Source organism: Lethenteron reissneri, chromosome 31 (genome assembly GCF_015708825.2).
Source record: "Lethenteron reissneri isolate LAM-NWPU_2019-01 chromosome 31, ASM1570882v1, whole genome shotgun sequence".
NCBI classification, from domain to species: domain Eukaryota; kingdom Metazoa; phylum Chordata; class Hyperoartia; order Petromyzontiformes; family Petromyzontidae; genus Lethenteron; species Lethenteron reissneri.
In genome coordinates, this window is record NC_083809.1 from 7,353,952 (window position 1) to 7,371,987 (window position 18,036).

The 18,036-nt window shown below is 46.5% G+C and overlaps 1 protein-coding gene and 1 long non-coding RNA gene across 2 annotated transcripts in view; one reads left to right on the plus strand and one right to left on the minus strand.

Moving 5' to 3' along the window:
* LOC133349743 (uncharacterized) overlaps positions 1-7,136 on the minus strand; it is a 52,523-nt gene extending 45,387 nt beyond the window's left edge. Inside the window, exon 1 of the long non-coding RNA XR_009755981.1 lies at positions 7,006-7,136. This is a non-coding gene — a long non-coding RNA (uncharacterized LOC133349743). The remainder of the gene's footprint in view (positions 1-7,005) is intronic.
* LOC133349742 (adenylate cyclase type 5-like) overlaps positions 1-18,036 on the plus strand; it is a 208,353-nt gene that overhangs the window by 123,463 nt on the left and 66,854 nt on the right.

The window sequence follows — 18,036 nt, forward strand, 5'->3', positions numbered from 1 at the left end:
TACACACGTTTTATGGATCCTATTATCTGGGCGAATCTTCGCACGTTCCTCCACTTATCTGCATGAAGATGTGCAGACTAATGTGGATTTTGGGACGGAAATGTGGTGCCACTTCTGGGTTACTCTTATCTGTGGTAAGCGCAGATATTTGTGTAGATTTTCGGAAGATTCCTGGATCGATGTGAGGGTGTGGATAATTTAAATAATTGATGTTCGGAGGGCAGATGAGATTAAGTTTCTCTAAATGCAATAACGCTTGAATTTACAAAGTGTATAGATGTGATCGCATCTCATTCCACTGTTCAAACAGAGTGGTTTTCATGTTGACAAATCCTCACCCACAGAGCAGTTTAGAGATTCTCCAAGATAGCCCCTCAAAGGGTGACAGGTGTTAGCATGTGATGTCACATCCGTGTTCACTGTGCAATATGGTGACGTGTGGTTCAGCTGTCTCGAGGTGGATCCAGAACAGATTATTATTGTTTATTTACCCGGTAAAGATTCACTGAGTAATTTTCAGGTAAATCTTCAGCGTTGGGATCTTTGGCCAATACCGGTTGCATGGTACGGTTTGTTTTCTAGCTATGGGAGGACACTGGAGAACCCAAAGGAAACCCACACAAAGGCACCTGAGTTGGGAATCGAACCCAGATACTTCGTGCTGTGAGGCCATGAGTGTTGGCGGTGTGCCGCCACCCTGCCGCCCAGGGCGGTTCATATGAAACATTGTAGGAAAGTTTCGATTTAAAGCTTTCGTGACTGCAGGGATTCATCTTCATGGTTCTTTCGGTAAAGTCACGTAGAAAGGAAGTAATAAAATAATAAAAATAAAACATAATAAAATAATTCTCACGACGTTTCGGCCAGAAGAAGAGCGCCTTTGTCAAGGCGCTCTTCTTCCCCCCTCCAACCCAGCTTAAATATACGCTCCAAGCTTGGTGGTGTTTCATTTTTCACCTGAGGACGGCTGCTTGCGTTGTGGCCGAAACCTCGTGAGAATTATTTTATTATGATTTATTTTTATTATTTTATTACTTCCCTTCTACGTGACTTTACCGAAAGAACCATGAAGATTGTAGGAAAGACCATGCATACGCATGGATTGTGAAATGTTCTCCAACACGCGGTTGTCTCTTGAAGTATTTAATTTGTAGCACGGGTAGCTGTCAATGCAAAACACGTTTTGTGTTTAGTTTGGTGTGATTCCCCGCACTTCCGATTAGCACGGTTGGCTACATACGGTGTGAAAGAAGTTCAACATATGTACATGCATACGTGTGCATTTTTGCAAAATCTTTTTTTCACTGGTTCCTGTTTCTTTTTAAGTTGTGGGCAACTTAAAAAGAAAATGTGTCCAGTTTTTTCAAAAGGGTGGATCCGTAATAGCAACACAACTACGTACCAATATGTTTTCTCATGCTTACCAGCGATCTACACATGTAGGACACCCATGGAATGTAGCCTCACAGCTTATTGGGCCCTTCTTGGTGAAATAAATAAAATCTATTCATCTATTCATCATTATGTGCGTATATGGACTGACGGGACAGAGCGAATGCGTAAATGCTCTGGGCCTTCGTTGGGGAAAGCGTTTCAAAGGTTCGGATGAAAAATGGGGAAAAAACTGAATCGGAAGGCTGCTGATCCCTGAATGAAATACCCACGCCCTCTGTTCAGGCAGACTCGACAAGCAATGGATACGTCCCCTGGTAACCGAGATGACACCGGTAAACCGCTTGTGCTCCGGGTCGCGTGACCACCTGGAGATTGGTCCCGGAATCTCGGAAGTGGCGTTTGGCTCGGTGCCCCCCCCCACCACCTCCCCCAGGCAGGAATGAGTTTCCCATCCACACATGCGCACGGCCACCTGTTTGCGGTGCGTATCAACCCGTGAAGATTTAGTAAGGTTGCGTGAGATGTCTTGAATTCGTGTTATGTTGCTTAAACAAAAAAATGTCCCTCGCAACGCTCTTGCTGAAATGAAAGAGAAGTGAATCTGTGTTTGCATAGAAGCCCACCCCCCCCCCCCCCCCCCCCCCACTGTGTTACAGAGCACGGCATTTAAACATCCACGGTGGCGAGATGTTATCTCCCTCGCCTGGTATGCAGGAGGTCGTGGGTTAAATCCTGACCTTGATGCCTGTATATTCGGAGTTTGCATGTTTTGCCCATGGTCGCTTGGATTTGTCTCCGGGTCCTCCGGTTTGTCTCTCCACATTGAGACTCGGCGTGCGTTTGGAGTGGCTGCTATAAATTTCCACCTGACAAGTCAACTCCATTGGGCTGTCATTTGTGATAGCCAGGTCGCTTCGGAAAGAAAAAATTGCGGCATAGCTCAGTGGGCCTTACCTAGTCAAATAAACTTAGTTTTTATATGAAGCGAGTTGGAAAAGTGTGGGTAGTTGACAGAGAAGAGGGGGGGGGGCGAGTGGGGGAAGGGTGGCAGAGCGTTGCGCGCGAGGTGACATTGACGCTAACAAGACATGGGGGTGGAAGTGGGAGGAGGAAAGTTGCTTGCATAGGGTTTGGCACCCTGGTACAGGCACGCACGGAATACGCGATGGCATGGCACGCACACACACTCCGAGACTGACATACACGGCCCCCACGCACACACGGTGCACTCACTCGTATTGCATCACACGCGTACAGACGTAATATGAAAAATATTCAATAATGAATTGGCAATGCGTTCCATGCAGGGCCATCCTGGAAAAGTCTCAAGTCTCACTTAGAGGGCTTTTACTCGGTAATTAAAGCGTGCATTGTTGCTACATACGCGTGCATACATACAGGGATACACATGCACAAGACAATGATCCCCTGTGTAGCCATCGCAGACTTTTTTGGGGCAAGTGCTGTTAGCGAGCCCCATGCCCAGCCACCTTTGTCTTATCCACTGCTGATTTTTCATTCCAGCGACATGTCCTATTCAAGTCCACAAATGCATGTAATAATAAGTGTCCGGCCATTCTCAATCCACCAATGGATGAAGGCCTACTCACGCCATATCAGTTAGAGAGTCGGTCTCTTCACACATATACCATACTTCAAGGCCGTAGCCATGGAGTCAACATTGGGGGGGACCAAATCTTCCAGGGGGTCTGGGGGTCCCCCCCCCAGAAAAAAAAATCTAAATTTGAAAACCAATTTCTTGCCATTAAAAAATTCACTAACACATAGGATGGACTTTTTATTTATTTTTTACAATAATGTCTAATAGTGTATTGTATTACATTTCTGTTTTTTCTTTTTTACCTTTTCTTGTTTCATTGTATGTAATGGCAGAAATTGGGGATTAATAAAGTACAACCATAACTACAATCATATCAACAGAAATCTATTTTATAGCAAGATATTTCGGGGGGGGACATTTTGAGCATATTTGAATATTGGGGGGGATGTGCCATACTTCATCACGTTGGTCAGCGCGGGTTGATGCAGGTCCCGGCTGTGGTATCGCGTGCCCGCTGATGTTAGCTGCAGCAAGGGAATCGAACTTGGGTAACTGGGTCCATAGCGCAGCACCCTTTGCACTACGCACCCCCCCCCCCCCCACAAAGAACACGCACAAAGGCTTAAGCACCAACGCATGGCGTGGCGTGGAGGGTGCAGATTGGTATGTGCCAATACTGTAATGTAAGCATGGAAATAGTACACTGATAACATTTATTTGAGCCTCGTTTTATTATGTTATAAATGTTACGGTACATTAGGTATGGTTTCAAAATTATTATTTTTTTAAAGCTCCATTTGCGAAACAGCTCACATGCTGTAAACAGCATCGAAGTGTACATTTTAAACGCACGTCTCACCCGGGTGGAGCAGTGGTGCAGTGGTGAGGACACTGCGCTGCGAACCTGGTGACCTGAGTTTAATTCCCGGCCATGGCTAACATCAGTGGTGAGTGATAGCTGATTAGCCCCCCCCCCCCACTCACCACACACTGTGTACCGACCATCGTGGTGAAGTATGGTGAAATTAAGCCCCGACCAATAGGGCGTGGGCAGCCTTCATTCATCAGTGGATTGACGACGAACCATACGTTATTTAACATTATTATCGTAACCTTATTTCACGATGTGACACCCTGAATTGGGGAGTTTATTTTTTTTGGACATTCATGTCCAGTGGGGTGGTTTTTTTGCATGTGGAAGGAAACCAACGTAGCTGGAGAAGACCTGTCCCTACATACTCTTAGAGATTGTTGTTACAATCCCACTTGCTGTACTTACCATCTGCTGGCCTCCTAAAAAGCAGCGGGCTTGAAGAATCGTCACAATCCGGTGTCGTGACTCATTTAAAGAATTGTATTCCTGGCCTGTAACAACCTGCACTGGTGAAGTATGGTCAAACCATCCACCGCAGACCCACATGGCGTGGTGAGGTCCTTATGCAGCAGTCGATTGACAAAAGAGGCTCTACACGTATGTATGTTTATAGATCGATGCATAATTCCACCGATAGTAATTACGTCGGGATAATTATCGTACTTTTGTTATAATTCGCCTGTGGGTAATTGTGGCACACACAAAGGTTTACACTTGAAAATAATGATTGGAATGCAGTGCTTTTATGATTAAAATACAGCATTCCTCTACCCAGGAAAGCTTCAACTCTGTCTGAACGATTAGTCCTGTTTGGGATTTTTGGCCAACACCTGATTTTTTTTATTGTCATTATGTAAGAGTAATCCGGGACACCCAGAGTAAACCCACGCGGTACAGGCAGATGTTACTCAAACAAAAAAAATCGAATGGAATCACACAGTCAACCTACTTTTTGTACTGGATTTTGGAAGGGCATCTTGTTAACCCTGCAAGGTGGGACTTTCACAAATTGTTCGTGCTCATCTCTTTATGGTGCACCAATCCTGCCTAAAAAGTGACATGTGGCCACGTATCACCATATCCGCCATAGGGTCTTTATCATACATCTATCGGCAGATGTGGGTACTTTGGTAATAACCAGGGCATAATGTCAGATGGTTTTGTCTGGGTCGGTGAGCCGGTACATCTTTCTCCTCCTTGCACACCACATCCACCATACTTCTCCGCTATGACTATGGGTAATTGACATGTGCCTACTTTACGTCTACAAGTGATCCGGGAAATGTTCACAGATAAATGAAGCCCTCGCAATGACACTCCACAGAAATTGCCCGGCGCCTGTAGTGGGAACTGAAAACGTTCAAGACTATTCACAGCAAATGAAATGCAGTAGTACATTTAGGCTGCAAGGCATCATGGGGGTAGTCCACATTCCCACAATACCTTGCATGCCCTCTGTTGGTGTGCATCTGTACAGCAGACTCTGCGTTGATGCAGCCGATGCTTTATAACGCTTGGCTTGTGCGGCATTTCTACGTTGCGTTTTTTTTGCATGCGAAGCAACACAACATCCGTCAACGGGCGGCGAGGCTGCAGAGGTTCACGGTTCAATTTCCAGCGGCCGCCCTGGTTAATACTGCGTTGCGTGCATTAACTGTATTAATGCCACTACGCGCCGTCTGCTTCACTCACAGTGGGACTTTAAAGGTCCCCTGACGTTCATCGCAAGAGTGGGCCATTGCGTGCCGACGCGTCCATGTCCAAATTTGCCAAAATCCGAAAGTAACCCGTGAACTACTCACTTGGGATTGCACTAATCAGCGACCATCGCCCCTTACTGGCACACTAATGCCCCAGATGACTCTTGAAGGTTACATTGATCCTGGTCTCCTGAGTTCTCAGCTGGTTAAGCTTAAAAGTTGAACTAATTTCACCCATTTGTGGATTATCGTTGGCGCATTGTCTCGAATAATCATTCCAACTTAACAAGAACATCCTCTTGGTTTCAATCTATCCTAAAATCCATGCTTTGTGCCGAATGCAATCAGAACATTTCACGGCTACCTCCTATCTCCTACACCTTGTACAGTACCTTCAAGGTAAACTGTACACTGTATTGTTACACCACGCGTTGTGTTATATAATGTAATGTTTGCTTTTTAAATACTTTCATGGTTTTCATTTGTTTAATGTTTTTCTATTTGTCGTACTGTATCGTTCACATTTGAACCTTATGGCGGTATCCCGGGGTACCATAGCACCCCGGCTCTCGCACGATGTCCATGATGCAGTCACGTTTAGTCTGTCGATGGTCAGCGATGCGGCAATCGACTCATCTCGACGAGCTGTACATGATGCACTAAGCAAAGCTGAATTTTTTGATAACGGATTTTTTATGCTCATGTTTGGCGTTTCGACATTGCGGAGTGGCACTGATTGCGGATTGATTGGTACCCCAGTCGCGGAGTTAAGTACACCCCTAGAAAAAATAGTGTCCCAGAAATAAAATATTTAATTGCCTCGGCCATTTTGTATTATTTGGTACCTCGGGGTACCGCTATAATGATAATTTTATCAATAGATTAAGAGTTTTCATTTTCAGAAACATTACATCTAAAATACTGTGCAGAAATTTACACCTGATTAAAAAAACCTAATCGGATCGACTGACAGAATCTTGTTTGTTTCACGAAATCTTGTATTTGATTATCTTTGTCTCGGAATGGGATTATTGATACAATTAGGGCCACAAGATCGAATTAAAAGCAGCCCCGAACCCCGCACCCTCCGTTAGCACAATAACAGCGCAAATTGTTATTGCACACCTCCGATTAGCACGCTTGGCTACGTACAGTGCGAAAGAAGTTCATCATGCATATGTACACGCAAATTATTTAGCCAAGAAGGCCTCACCGATTCTCTAGTGTCCGTTTCAGGAGGGTCCTGCATTGGAAAGTTTCGCCATTAGAGATCACCTAGCTTCACGTGGGGTTGTCACGGTGCCTTCTGTGTTCACATTTACAAAATGAAAATGTATCTGGTTGTGTGAAAATACACTGGGAAAACAGTCAAAGTATATATATTTTTTAAACCATCCACTATATATTCTATAATTGTACGGACAAATATTTTACCTGTCAGCACAATGCCCTTTATTTATCCAGAAGATTCTCACCTGAGTCTTTAGACTCTTCTTTGAGGAGGGTCCTGTATTGGGATGTTTGGCCAATACCACGAACGAGTGTTTGACTCCATGTGGGAAGCAAACCGGAGAGACCGGTGAAAGTCCCCACCACAAGATACGGCAGGGTGACACCACCTGGCTACCTCGCAGCCCCACGCCAACAACGGCACTCTGCCACGCCTTGGTGCTCTGGCATCTTAACCCTTTCGAATTCTGATGACGTACGTACGCGTCATCAGGTCTTTCCTTCCGATTCCGTTCCAATGACAATGCGTGTACGTCATCGGAACGGAATCGGAAGGAGAAGGCCATGCGGGAGGTGAGTGCAATGTCTTTAAAAACAACGGCGCCACGTCTCTCTAAGTATAATTAACGCCGAGCCCAGCTATCACAGAGTGCGGTCGTGTTGCGAGAGTTCAGTGCGGTGAGTGCAATGTCTTTAAAAACAACGGCGCCACGTCTCTCTAAGTATAATTAACGCCGAGCCCAGCTATCACAGAGTGCGGTCGTGTTGCGAGAGTTCAGTGCGGTGAGTGCAATGTCTTTAAAAACAACGGCGCCACGTCTCTCTAAGTATAATTAACGCCGAGCCCCTTACGTTTTCCGAGGTTTAGCGGTGAACGGGACCCACCCTGCAAACGTCTGGGAACGTGAAAAGACTGATAATTAATTAACCGGGCTCAACACTGCTGAGCTTCCAGGTTCTGATGCGATCGCACACAATTCAGGGAGACATTGTCATCGGCTGCTATCCTTAACGCTAAGATGGAAATCAGTCCATCCATCCAACAGACAACGGTGTTCAGATCGCATCCAAAGCTTAAGGCAAGTTGAGGACGAGTGGATTTAACTTTGATTAATGCTTAGAAAATTACAGAAAGTAGGGTTAATTGAGCAATAAACTTCGCATGCAGTATTTCTCATTGCAGGCACAATGCAAATTCCGAGTGCTGTCAAACCCATGTGACCTCATTGCAGGCTGTCATTCAGCCGCTCTTAAAAGGTGCAACAATTCTCATTTTCGATGTAAGCAATATCGGTGTCGTCGCACGTGTTGTTGCGAACGCAAGTGCAATTTTGTTTCCTGCGCTAATGGCCGCGATCCCATCTTAATTATAGAGGGCGACACGCGAGCGCTGTGTATAGTTCGTTGTTGTCGTCGTTGTGGCCACGGTATTAGTTCAGCGTCACTTTTGCCACCCTTTACTTCCCTCTTCATCAACCCGTTATACACTTACACCGGACGGACAATTCGATTTTAATTTCCCCCTTCGTTAATCACCTCATCGGATCGCCGCCACAAGATCCATTCGCTTCGGTGTCTGTCCATTTTGCCAGGCGAGGGAACCCATTGTGAGGTTGATTGTCTCCCGCGAGGAAGATGGTTTTTTTTGGTGTTTGTGCCCCTGTGTTATGCTCTCGTATGTATAGGGTTTTTTTTTCTTGATCCTATGCTTCCCCCCAACATGCAATACATTATCGGCCAAACTTGCCAATGCAGCACTCTATTGTGTGTATGTACTGTACGCTGAACTTCTTTCACACCGTACATACCCAACAGTGCTAATCATAGACGGGGGGAAAAAACAACAAACTTAACGCAAAAAAGCATATGCGTGCATGTAAAGAACTCTTGAAACCCTCCTGGATAAATCTTCATCAGCCACAGCCAATTCACTATCGGATGAAGTCCTCCCCAAGCCACCGCCATTTCCAACATTTCATCACTCCATCTCCTCGGTGCACGACCTCTCTCCCTCTCTCACACGTTCCATTCCTTCGCCGCCACCGCGTCATTGATCTTTCCAATCGACCATCGTCCCTTCGAGCCATGACATGTCCTGGCCAAGCCCACTACTTTTCTCAACAGTTTGAAATGTCTTCTAAACTGCCCATGTTCTTTAATCCTTTGATAAATAAATTACTGTTATTATGTAACAGCAATGACCCACAACTGCTTTGTAAAGGATAATGAATCTCAATGGGTCCCCTTCTGGTTTCATGAAGGACAGAACATTTTATATGTGATGAAAATACAGTTAGGTATTAGTAATGTCTGCTGACAATGCGACCTCCATCCAAGTGATTTGGAAGGTGAAGAGTTCAAATCCTGGTTAACGGTCAAATCAGCTGATCAATGCTTAAAGGTTGATACATGAAGTAGATTATTTCTTGTTGGAAGTCAATAGTGGTCTTCAAAGGGAGAAACTGGCCCCCATTATAGAAACGTGGAATTTCCAACAGAGGCTTATGGCCAACAAACAAATTCATGATCACCACCCCACATTCATTTCACAATTTGACTCTGCCTCTTTTATCACGATATGATGACAAAAAATAAAACTTCTTCAGTTGGCTTCAACGTTTTAAATGAATACTGCAATGAATACTTCACATGTTTTTTAGGGGACACGCCAACCTACACAGAGTCGACGACTTGGAAACACATCTGTCATGCATGTGTGCGCGTTATGTGTGGTACATGTAGATTCGCGGTGGCGAGATGTTATATCCCTCGCCTGGTATGCAGGAGGTCGTGGGTTCAATCCTGACCCTGACAACTGTATCTATGGAGTTTGCATGTTCTCCCCGTGGTCGCATGGAGTTTTCTGCAGGTCCTCCAGTTTTTCCCTCCACATTTAGAAAAATGCGTTTCGATTAATTGGCTGCGGAAAATTTCCACGTGATAAGCCATTTTATTCAGCAACCATTTGTGGCCAGGTCGCTTCTGAAAAAGAGCTACGAGCTCAGTGGACTATATCTGGTAAATAAAATATTTTAGTTGAGAAATAGCCAATATGCAGTCGGTCACCATTAAGTAGGTCGGCACATCTGCATGTTCTGCGAATTTATGAAAAGGACAAAGGCTGCATCGTGAACGGAGATCGTTGGTCGCTCGAGATATTATCGTCGCTGTCCGGACCGTAGTGCGAGAATAAAAATGTCCCCACAATAAGACGTCGTCAGGTAATCCACCGGCCCTTAACAGCTCGGCCCGGATTCGCCTTCATGTTTCATCGGTAGTGGCACTCGCCCTCTGATCCAGTGCTTGGGAGACACACAAGGTGGCAGGGCAGCAAATGGGTTATCGGATCCATCTGTGCGGAGATTTGAGTGATTTGAACAGAAAGCAAAAATATTGGACGAAAAGGTTGTATTCAGTGGTTGGACGGATGTGTCAATACTGAGAAACTCCCAACAAGGGAAGCAAACTGTCAGACATCTCTTAAGCAGTGCAGCGCCCTAACAGGATCGATGCATCTTCCTGGCCTTTTCATTGTGTACAACTGAATCCTGAAGAAGCTCCCAGCACATGGAGTGAAACGTCGGACATCGTGCCGAATAAACGCGGGGCACGAGCCGGAGGGCTATACAGCAGCACAACCGCGAGAACCACGCAGCAAGCCGACGATTGGCTGTTGGTGATCACAATTGCTCACATTCTTGAATATTGCACTTCAGGCCATTATAGTTTGGTTCATTTGATTTTGATAATGAACTTTGCCGCTCTTAATGTTGCTGCCGCCTGCTGTATGTAAGACCCCAGAGTCCAATCTTGCTGCGTTGGCTCGGTGACAGGCACAGAGTGAGCATAAGGCAGTTCAATCAGGGCGTAGAGAGCTCTGTGAAATTTGTTTTTTTTGTTTTCCCACCCCTTCAAATGTAATCCAATACCACACTCCATGTCATGTCACGCGACAGAGAAATGCGATACGGAAATTTCCATTCCGGACTCTCAACGTGAGCAGTGCACCACCTTGGGATGGAGAATTACCTTTGACAGATGCTGCTACGAAACTACTGTTTTTGGCAATGACTGCAGTTGGCCTCTTGACCACACAGTCTCCGACACTTTCATGCCCGACAAAAATGTTAATCGCGTGGCAGTAAAACAAAAATGTTGATCCTAAGCGCTGGAATGTTTCTTAAATTAAGTTACAGAACAAATATATAGTGATGAGTTTCTGTGTATGCAGTGTCTGTGTGTGAAGTCATTGGTGACGAGGTTATAAACTCCATTTATCAAACATTCAACTCGCAATCCTTCAACAGTTTTATTTATTTTACCAAGTAAAGCCCACTGAGCTATTAGCTTTTTTCAGATCTGGCTTGACCACCCATGATTGGTCATCGAGAGTGGCTGATATCATCATCATCGTCAAATGTGGCAATTCATAGCAGCAGCCAAATCATCTAAACGCACGTTGATTCTAAATGTGAACGGGGGGCAAAAAACGGACGACCCGGAGAAAAATCCACGTGACCACCATGGGGATAGAGCGAGAACCCGCGACCTCCTGCGTACCAGGCAAGGGAGATCACATCTCTTCGCCATCGCCGGATGGTGTCCGAAACCAGGATTTAATATTGCGAGGCATTTGTTTGCGTGGGCCATTAGTGACCAGGCTGAGACTATCAGCTCACTACACTTGTTTAATTACAGGAGGCTGAAATGCGGATTCGAAGCCATGATCTCAGCTGGTGCTCGGCTCGTTGCTGTGACACAGCATTTGGTCATCGCAGCCACCCATCCACCTCACATGCTGTTAAAATTGCACCGCTTTTAAAGCAGATACTATTTCCTACGCGGTGTCAGGTTCTGCGATGGTGGAGTCACGTTTTATTTCAAATAAACAAGTCCAAGCGGAGGGGGGGGGGTGGAATATATCGGATATAAACACGAAAAAACCGTGGACCTAATTTTGTTGTTGTTGCAATTAGTGTCAGGCTGAGTAATGATGTGGTTGCTAGGCGATGGCGGGGTTGTCATGACGACGGGCAGTGCGGGCCACGTTGTGGAAAGGCCAGGGCATAGGTTGGAGGGATGTATTTATTGCCAAAAGGCAGAAAAAATATATAAAAATAGGAAATTGTAGTGGAGGAGGGGGGTTGGGTAGCAGGATGGTGGTGGAGAGGTTGTGAGTGGTTTGAGGCTGTGAGTGAGGGTGGAGGTCAGAAAAAGGTGGAGGTTTAATAACACGAGTCGTGCTGACTTGCGGTTCCTTGCCTCTGCGCCGCAGATATGTAGGATTCCTGATTCGGCCGCTATATCCAGTGCTCTTGTTACCATCTGTCCTGATTTTGCAAAGATTGTCTCTCTTGTTGAGGTAGCTCCTGCTGAGAAATTTCTTAAGTCAATCCCGGGACATGAAAGTCCTTGGTTTTTATCATTTGCATAATAATGCACCACTCATCTGCACGTAAATCTCCCTCTTCCGATACTGTGAGATATTCTTCCCTTGGTATGTCTTGGGTCTTTTTGTACCTCAGCGGTGGCAACTCTACCCAGTGCACAATGAATTTCAGGTGCCCTTGCTACTTGGGCCCTCTGGGTGTGTGGGAATGTGTGGCAGTGTCCATGTGTACGTGAGAGTGTGCTTACGTGCGTTAACCCATAAGACCTGGACCCCGTCCGTGACCTCCAGTCCTCAAAGTGCACCTATCCTGGCACAAGAGCCGTGGCGATGCCACAGCCGTTGAGTGGCAAATGATGGTTGTTGTTGCTGCTCTGTGTGGTGTGTGTTGCGGGACGGAGTGGCTAGCAAGCACCACTGCGCTATGAACCTGGCGACCTGAGATCGATCCCCTGCCATGGCTAAGTGGCAAGTGATGTCTGAACGTGTCCTGTGAGCGTCTGTCTTCATCCAGATGGTGGCCCATGCTCAATATCTGTCTGTCTATCGTTGTGTCTGTCCGTCTGTCTTCTTTGCTCGTCTCTCTGCATCATCATTAACACACACACACACACCTCGCATCTATACTCCGTGTTTGTTTACACGTCGAGAGAGAGATGCTTTAGTTTTATTGCGTTATTGGCTCTCCAAGGATGTTTAATGCCGGATGTTGGTTTGTGTGTCAATGATTAGAAATCGCATTACGTATATTTATCTGGGGTGGGTGAGTGGGCTGTCGAAAGCGTTGGTGTGGGGAGGTTGCTAAGGTGGCAGTCGCTGTCTCTGTTGAAGGACGTTTACCGGTGGCCGTGGTTGCTTTCAACAACATGCGTTTTTGCCAACAGGCAACAGACAAATATGAGGTCAACCGTTCAGCTAGAATGCGATTGTTTGAGGGGCCAGTGCCACGAGTGAGGGCCTATTATTAACAAAGCCGCTACAGCACGTAAGCCATATTTTTCTCAACAGCGCAACATTTCTAGCTGTCAAGGTTTTTTGTTTGGTGGCATTCCCCCCACACATGGTGCGACAGAAGTTCAACATACATATATACCAGGGGCATGCGGTCAGGGGAGGCAGGGGAGGCAGAGCCTCACCTGTCATACTCCAATGAAAATAGCTGTTATTTAAATAAAAAAAGAATAATCAAATCAAATAAATATTAAGATTTTTCCACTGATCTGTGTTAAAAATGTCATTTCTGTACGATTCCAATCATTTTTATGGTCAAAATCGCCAAATTTGCGGAGCTCCGCTGCAAATACAGGAATTGACGAGAGGTGAGGCAGCGACGAGCTCAGCCTCCCCTCTGATTGCGCAACCCCTCCGTAACTGAATGGAGCGCGGGCAATAAGCGCGTGCCTGTTACTATCTCAGTATGTCACCAATGTAATGTTTGTAGACCCCTTCATTTCATGTTCTCACCTTACTTACTCCAGGTAACTTATTTCACGTATGTGTATAAAGATATTTAGGCTCGCTGGTCTCGTCATGAAACTACAATGAAAAAGCACCAGGGGAGGCAGCTATCACATCTGCCTCACTGAGGGGGACGTGTCTAACACGCCCCCCTCCGTGAGGCCACGCCCCCCTCAGTGTGTGAATGTCATTTCTGTACGATTGACGCTAGCCAGGGCCTCCCCAGCCATTGACCTCACCGCACGTTACTGATACATACAAGGTTGTATGTCTCATTCCTTAATAGAGCGTAGGGTTTGTGTTTATCTCTGCTGAGCCAGTGGTGAAAATTCAACATTTCCATTGTGGAGGCCAGTCTCTATGAGATAACTTCGCACAAAGTGGTACTCGTTTTATTGACCCAGGAGCAGTAATCGACTGGGACTTGAACTCGGTTTCTGATTGTGAGTGAAGCAGTCTAACCACAAAGACAAATATCCCCTGTATAGCCTGTAACAGATTGTTGGAGCAAGTGCTGTTAGCAAGTACGTACGAAGGCCGGCACGGCACACGAGGGGGTGGCTGGCCAACACCACGCCCAGCCGCCTTTGTCTCCCCAGTGCTGATGTTTTACACACCACACCAGGTTCAGTACTCATTTAGGGTTGAGTCGACCTAGGGGAGGCATAGGATCAATTCAGATATTCGCCACTGCTAATGGTCATTAGTGGGAATGGAACTAGGGTTGCCAGTTTCGTAGCATTGTACACCAACCATTGCATATACGGCACACATACGTACTGTGTATATACCATCTACATGGCAGAGGCTCGGTCTCATTAGCAGCAGTTGCACTTTAACAACTCTGGCACCCCCCCCCCCTCTCAGCCAGTCTACATAACAAAGGCTCAGTCCTTTGTTATGTAGACTAGCCGTAGTCTCAAGCCGCACCTCACCATAATAATAAAAAGGGGGCCTGTCCTGGCTCATCCCCCCCCCCTCAACCAGTATATATATACACGGGGTAGTATCTCTTGGAATCTCTCATTTACTTGATACAGCAAGCGTGCTGTGACGGTTCCACCTGAAGACGGAAGCTTGTGTTGCCTCCGAAACGTCGTGATTTTTATTTTATTTTACTTTTATTAATTTAAATTTTTTACCTACATGACTTTACAGAAAAAACCTAAGAATATGAATCCTTGCAGTCACGAAAGCTTCAAATCTAGAAATATATACACAACAACAACAACGGTACCTATACATGCACGCACATATATACCTGCACACAATAGACACATGGTAGCACAAATGGTAGGCGTTACTGCGCTATGAACATGGTGACCCGACTTCGAATCCCAGCCACGGCTCAGATCAGTGACATCTGAACCGGTCCTAGTCCCGACCTCACCAGCCTGGTGAAGTATGGTCAAACAAAAACCCCCTTGACCGACGCGTCATAGTTCGGGAGACCTTCATCCAACGGTGGGGCTGTTAAAGCGCAATAAATAATAATAATTGTTGTTGCTGTTGTTTATAAAAGAAATGCCATTTATCTACCGGAGAAAATGAAGTAAACTCATCGACCTGTGTCTGTTTTCACCCGGTCACTGTTACTAATGAATGGCAATGATTATTTCCACATCAAAACATCTAATAACGCTTTGAAGGCAGGTGACTGCAGCTACGAAAAAGCCATGACCTTTCCATCCGTCCTTCATCTTCCTGACTTAAGAAGATGTTTTTTTTTACCTTTCCGTCTAATGGGCTTCCTTGCTTTCCCTTGATATTGAACGCATTACGGCGCAACGAATCGGGGACCAACTGGCCCACAGGGCTCATAATGGCCATGTTAGAGACACACTGGGACGCTGGACACTGTGTTGTCATTGTGATCCTTTGTTTGATTCAGACAGCAGCCCTCTTGAGATTCTCAGGGGTCTAAAACACAAAGACAAAAATCCCCGTATAAATTTCGATTTAAACTTTCGTGACTGCAGGGATTCATCTTCTTGGTTCTTTCGGTAAAGTCACGTAGAAGGGAAATAATAAAATAATACAAATAAAACATAATAAAATAATTCTCACGACGTTTCGGCCACAATGCAAGCAGTCTCCCCGACAGACCTGTTCTTCACCTGAGGACGGCTGCTTGCGTTGTGATCGAAACGTCGTGAGAATGATTTTATTATGTTTTATTTGTATTATTTTATTATTTCCCTTCTACGTGACTTTACCGAAAGAACCAAGAATATGAATCCCCCGTATAGCCTGAAAAACACCTTTGGGGCAAGTGCTGTTAGCGAGCACCTATGAAGGCTGGCACGGCACACGAGTGGGTGGGTGGCCAGTACCGATGTTTACACATCGCACCAGGTACTCATTTGAGACTGAGTCGACCTAGGGGAGGCCCAGGACCAGTTTCAGATCATCATCACTGGTGTTGGCCGTGAGCGGGAATCGAACTCGGGTGGCCGGGTTCGTAGCGCAGTGCGTTAACCGCTACACCACCACTCCCCACACTACAGATACTCAGGCACTTACACACCCGCCACTAATCAATCTTTAAGTCACGTGCACACAAAGACAAAATATCCCTCCTGTAGCTTTCAACACATAAACACGCTCTTACATATAAGACACACACTTGTAAAAAAAACATGCTAACACGTCACAAAGACAAAGATCCCCCGGATAGCCTGTTACGGACTGGTGGGTGGCCAGCACCAACACCACACACACAAAGATCCCCCACCAGTATTTTAGCCTTAACCAGACTGTAGGGGCAATAAAGACCGGGACGTGTCGCTAGCTCTGTAGCTACCGTACCAGCGAAACGTCCGTAACGTGCTGCCGAAGCCGCAATACATCGGCACGTTTTGTACACCCTGACACTTGTATTAATTGACTGCGTTGGGTTGCAGGAGGGTGTATGACACAGCAAATTTACTTACGGGATCTGACCGCAAAAAAAAAGTCCAATATGAAGCTGAAAATTTGTATTATGGTGATCATTGATTGCATTTATAATACCACCACAGCAACAACAACAAAAGATAGTGTCTCTTCGTCGTTATTCACTCTGGTACATTGTACAACCGAGCAGTTTTAATTAATACAGCATGTGTGGCAGGATAGTGCTCACTCGTGTACAACAGTGCGCACACAGATAAAGACAAAGGTCCCCCGTATAGCCTGTAACAGACTGTTGGGGCAAGTGCTGTTAGCGAGCACCTATGAAGGCCGGCACTGTGGCACACGAGGGGTTGGGTGGCCAGCACCACGCCCGGCCGCCTTTGTCTCCCCAGTGACGATATTTTTACACACTGCACCAGGTACTCATTTGAGGCTGAGTCGACCTAGGGGAGACCCAGGACCTGTTCAGATAATCGTCACTGGGTGTTGGCCGTGAGCAGGAATCGAACTCGGATCGCCGGGTTAACCACTACACTACCGCATACCAATACCCCGACATTCGCCCCTAAGTGACAGTGACGTCACCACGGTGCTTGTGCCAGGCTAGGTGCACTCTGAGGCCACGTGAATTGTCGGAGGTCTGCTGCCGACAGGGGGTCTCGGGACAGATCCAGAAGGTGCCATGGGTTGGCTGACTAAGATGACTGGTAGACGCACCAGCTGTACCCCCCTACTGTGCCAGGCTAGGTGCAGTTCATGGGACAGACCCAGCCAGTGCCATGGGTTGGCTGACTAAGATGACTGGTAGACGCACCAGCTGTACCCCCCTACAGTGCCAGGCTAGGTGCAGGTCACGGGACAGACCCAGCCGGTGCCATGGGTTGGCTGACTGAGATGACTGGTAGATGCACCACCAGCTGTACCCCCTGCTGTGCCAACACGACCGCATATACACATACATACGTGCATACACACAGACAGCAATTGCTTGTGTTCAAATGCATTACGACACACACCGACATACATCCAGTACACACATTTTCACTTTTAAGTGCCTAACCACTCACCCCACATGCACACAGACGACACATTGCAGATGCACACAAGCACGCAGCGAAGTATAAACACACAGCATATGCACACACATAAATCCATGTATTCTCACAAACGTTCACGAAATAATTGCAACACACACGCACTCATTATTTATATGCACACGCCCGCCTGACACACACACACACGTGTGAACATAAATAAGAGAAAGATCCCCCCCATATAGCCCATGCAAGCTGTTGGGGCGGTGGGCAAGTGCTGTTAGCGAGCACCTATTAAGGCCAACACGACCCAAGAGATGGTGTTGCGGTGCTGCTGAACACCACGCCCGGCCACTTTGTGCCTCCACTGTGCCCGTGCGTGGACGCTGCGCCCGGACACAGATCTCAGTCGAGGCCGGGGGTCACCGAGGAGGAGGAGGCCCGACCCCTGTTGCGACCTTCATCGCCGACAGCGGCGGCCACGAAGGGAAAATCAAACT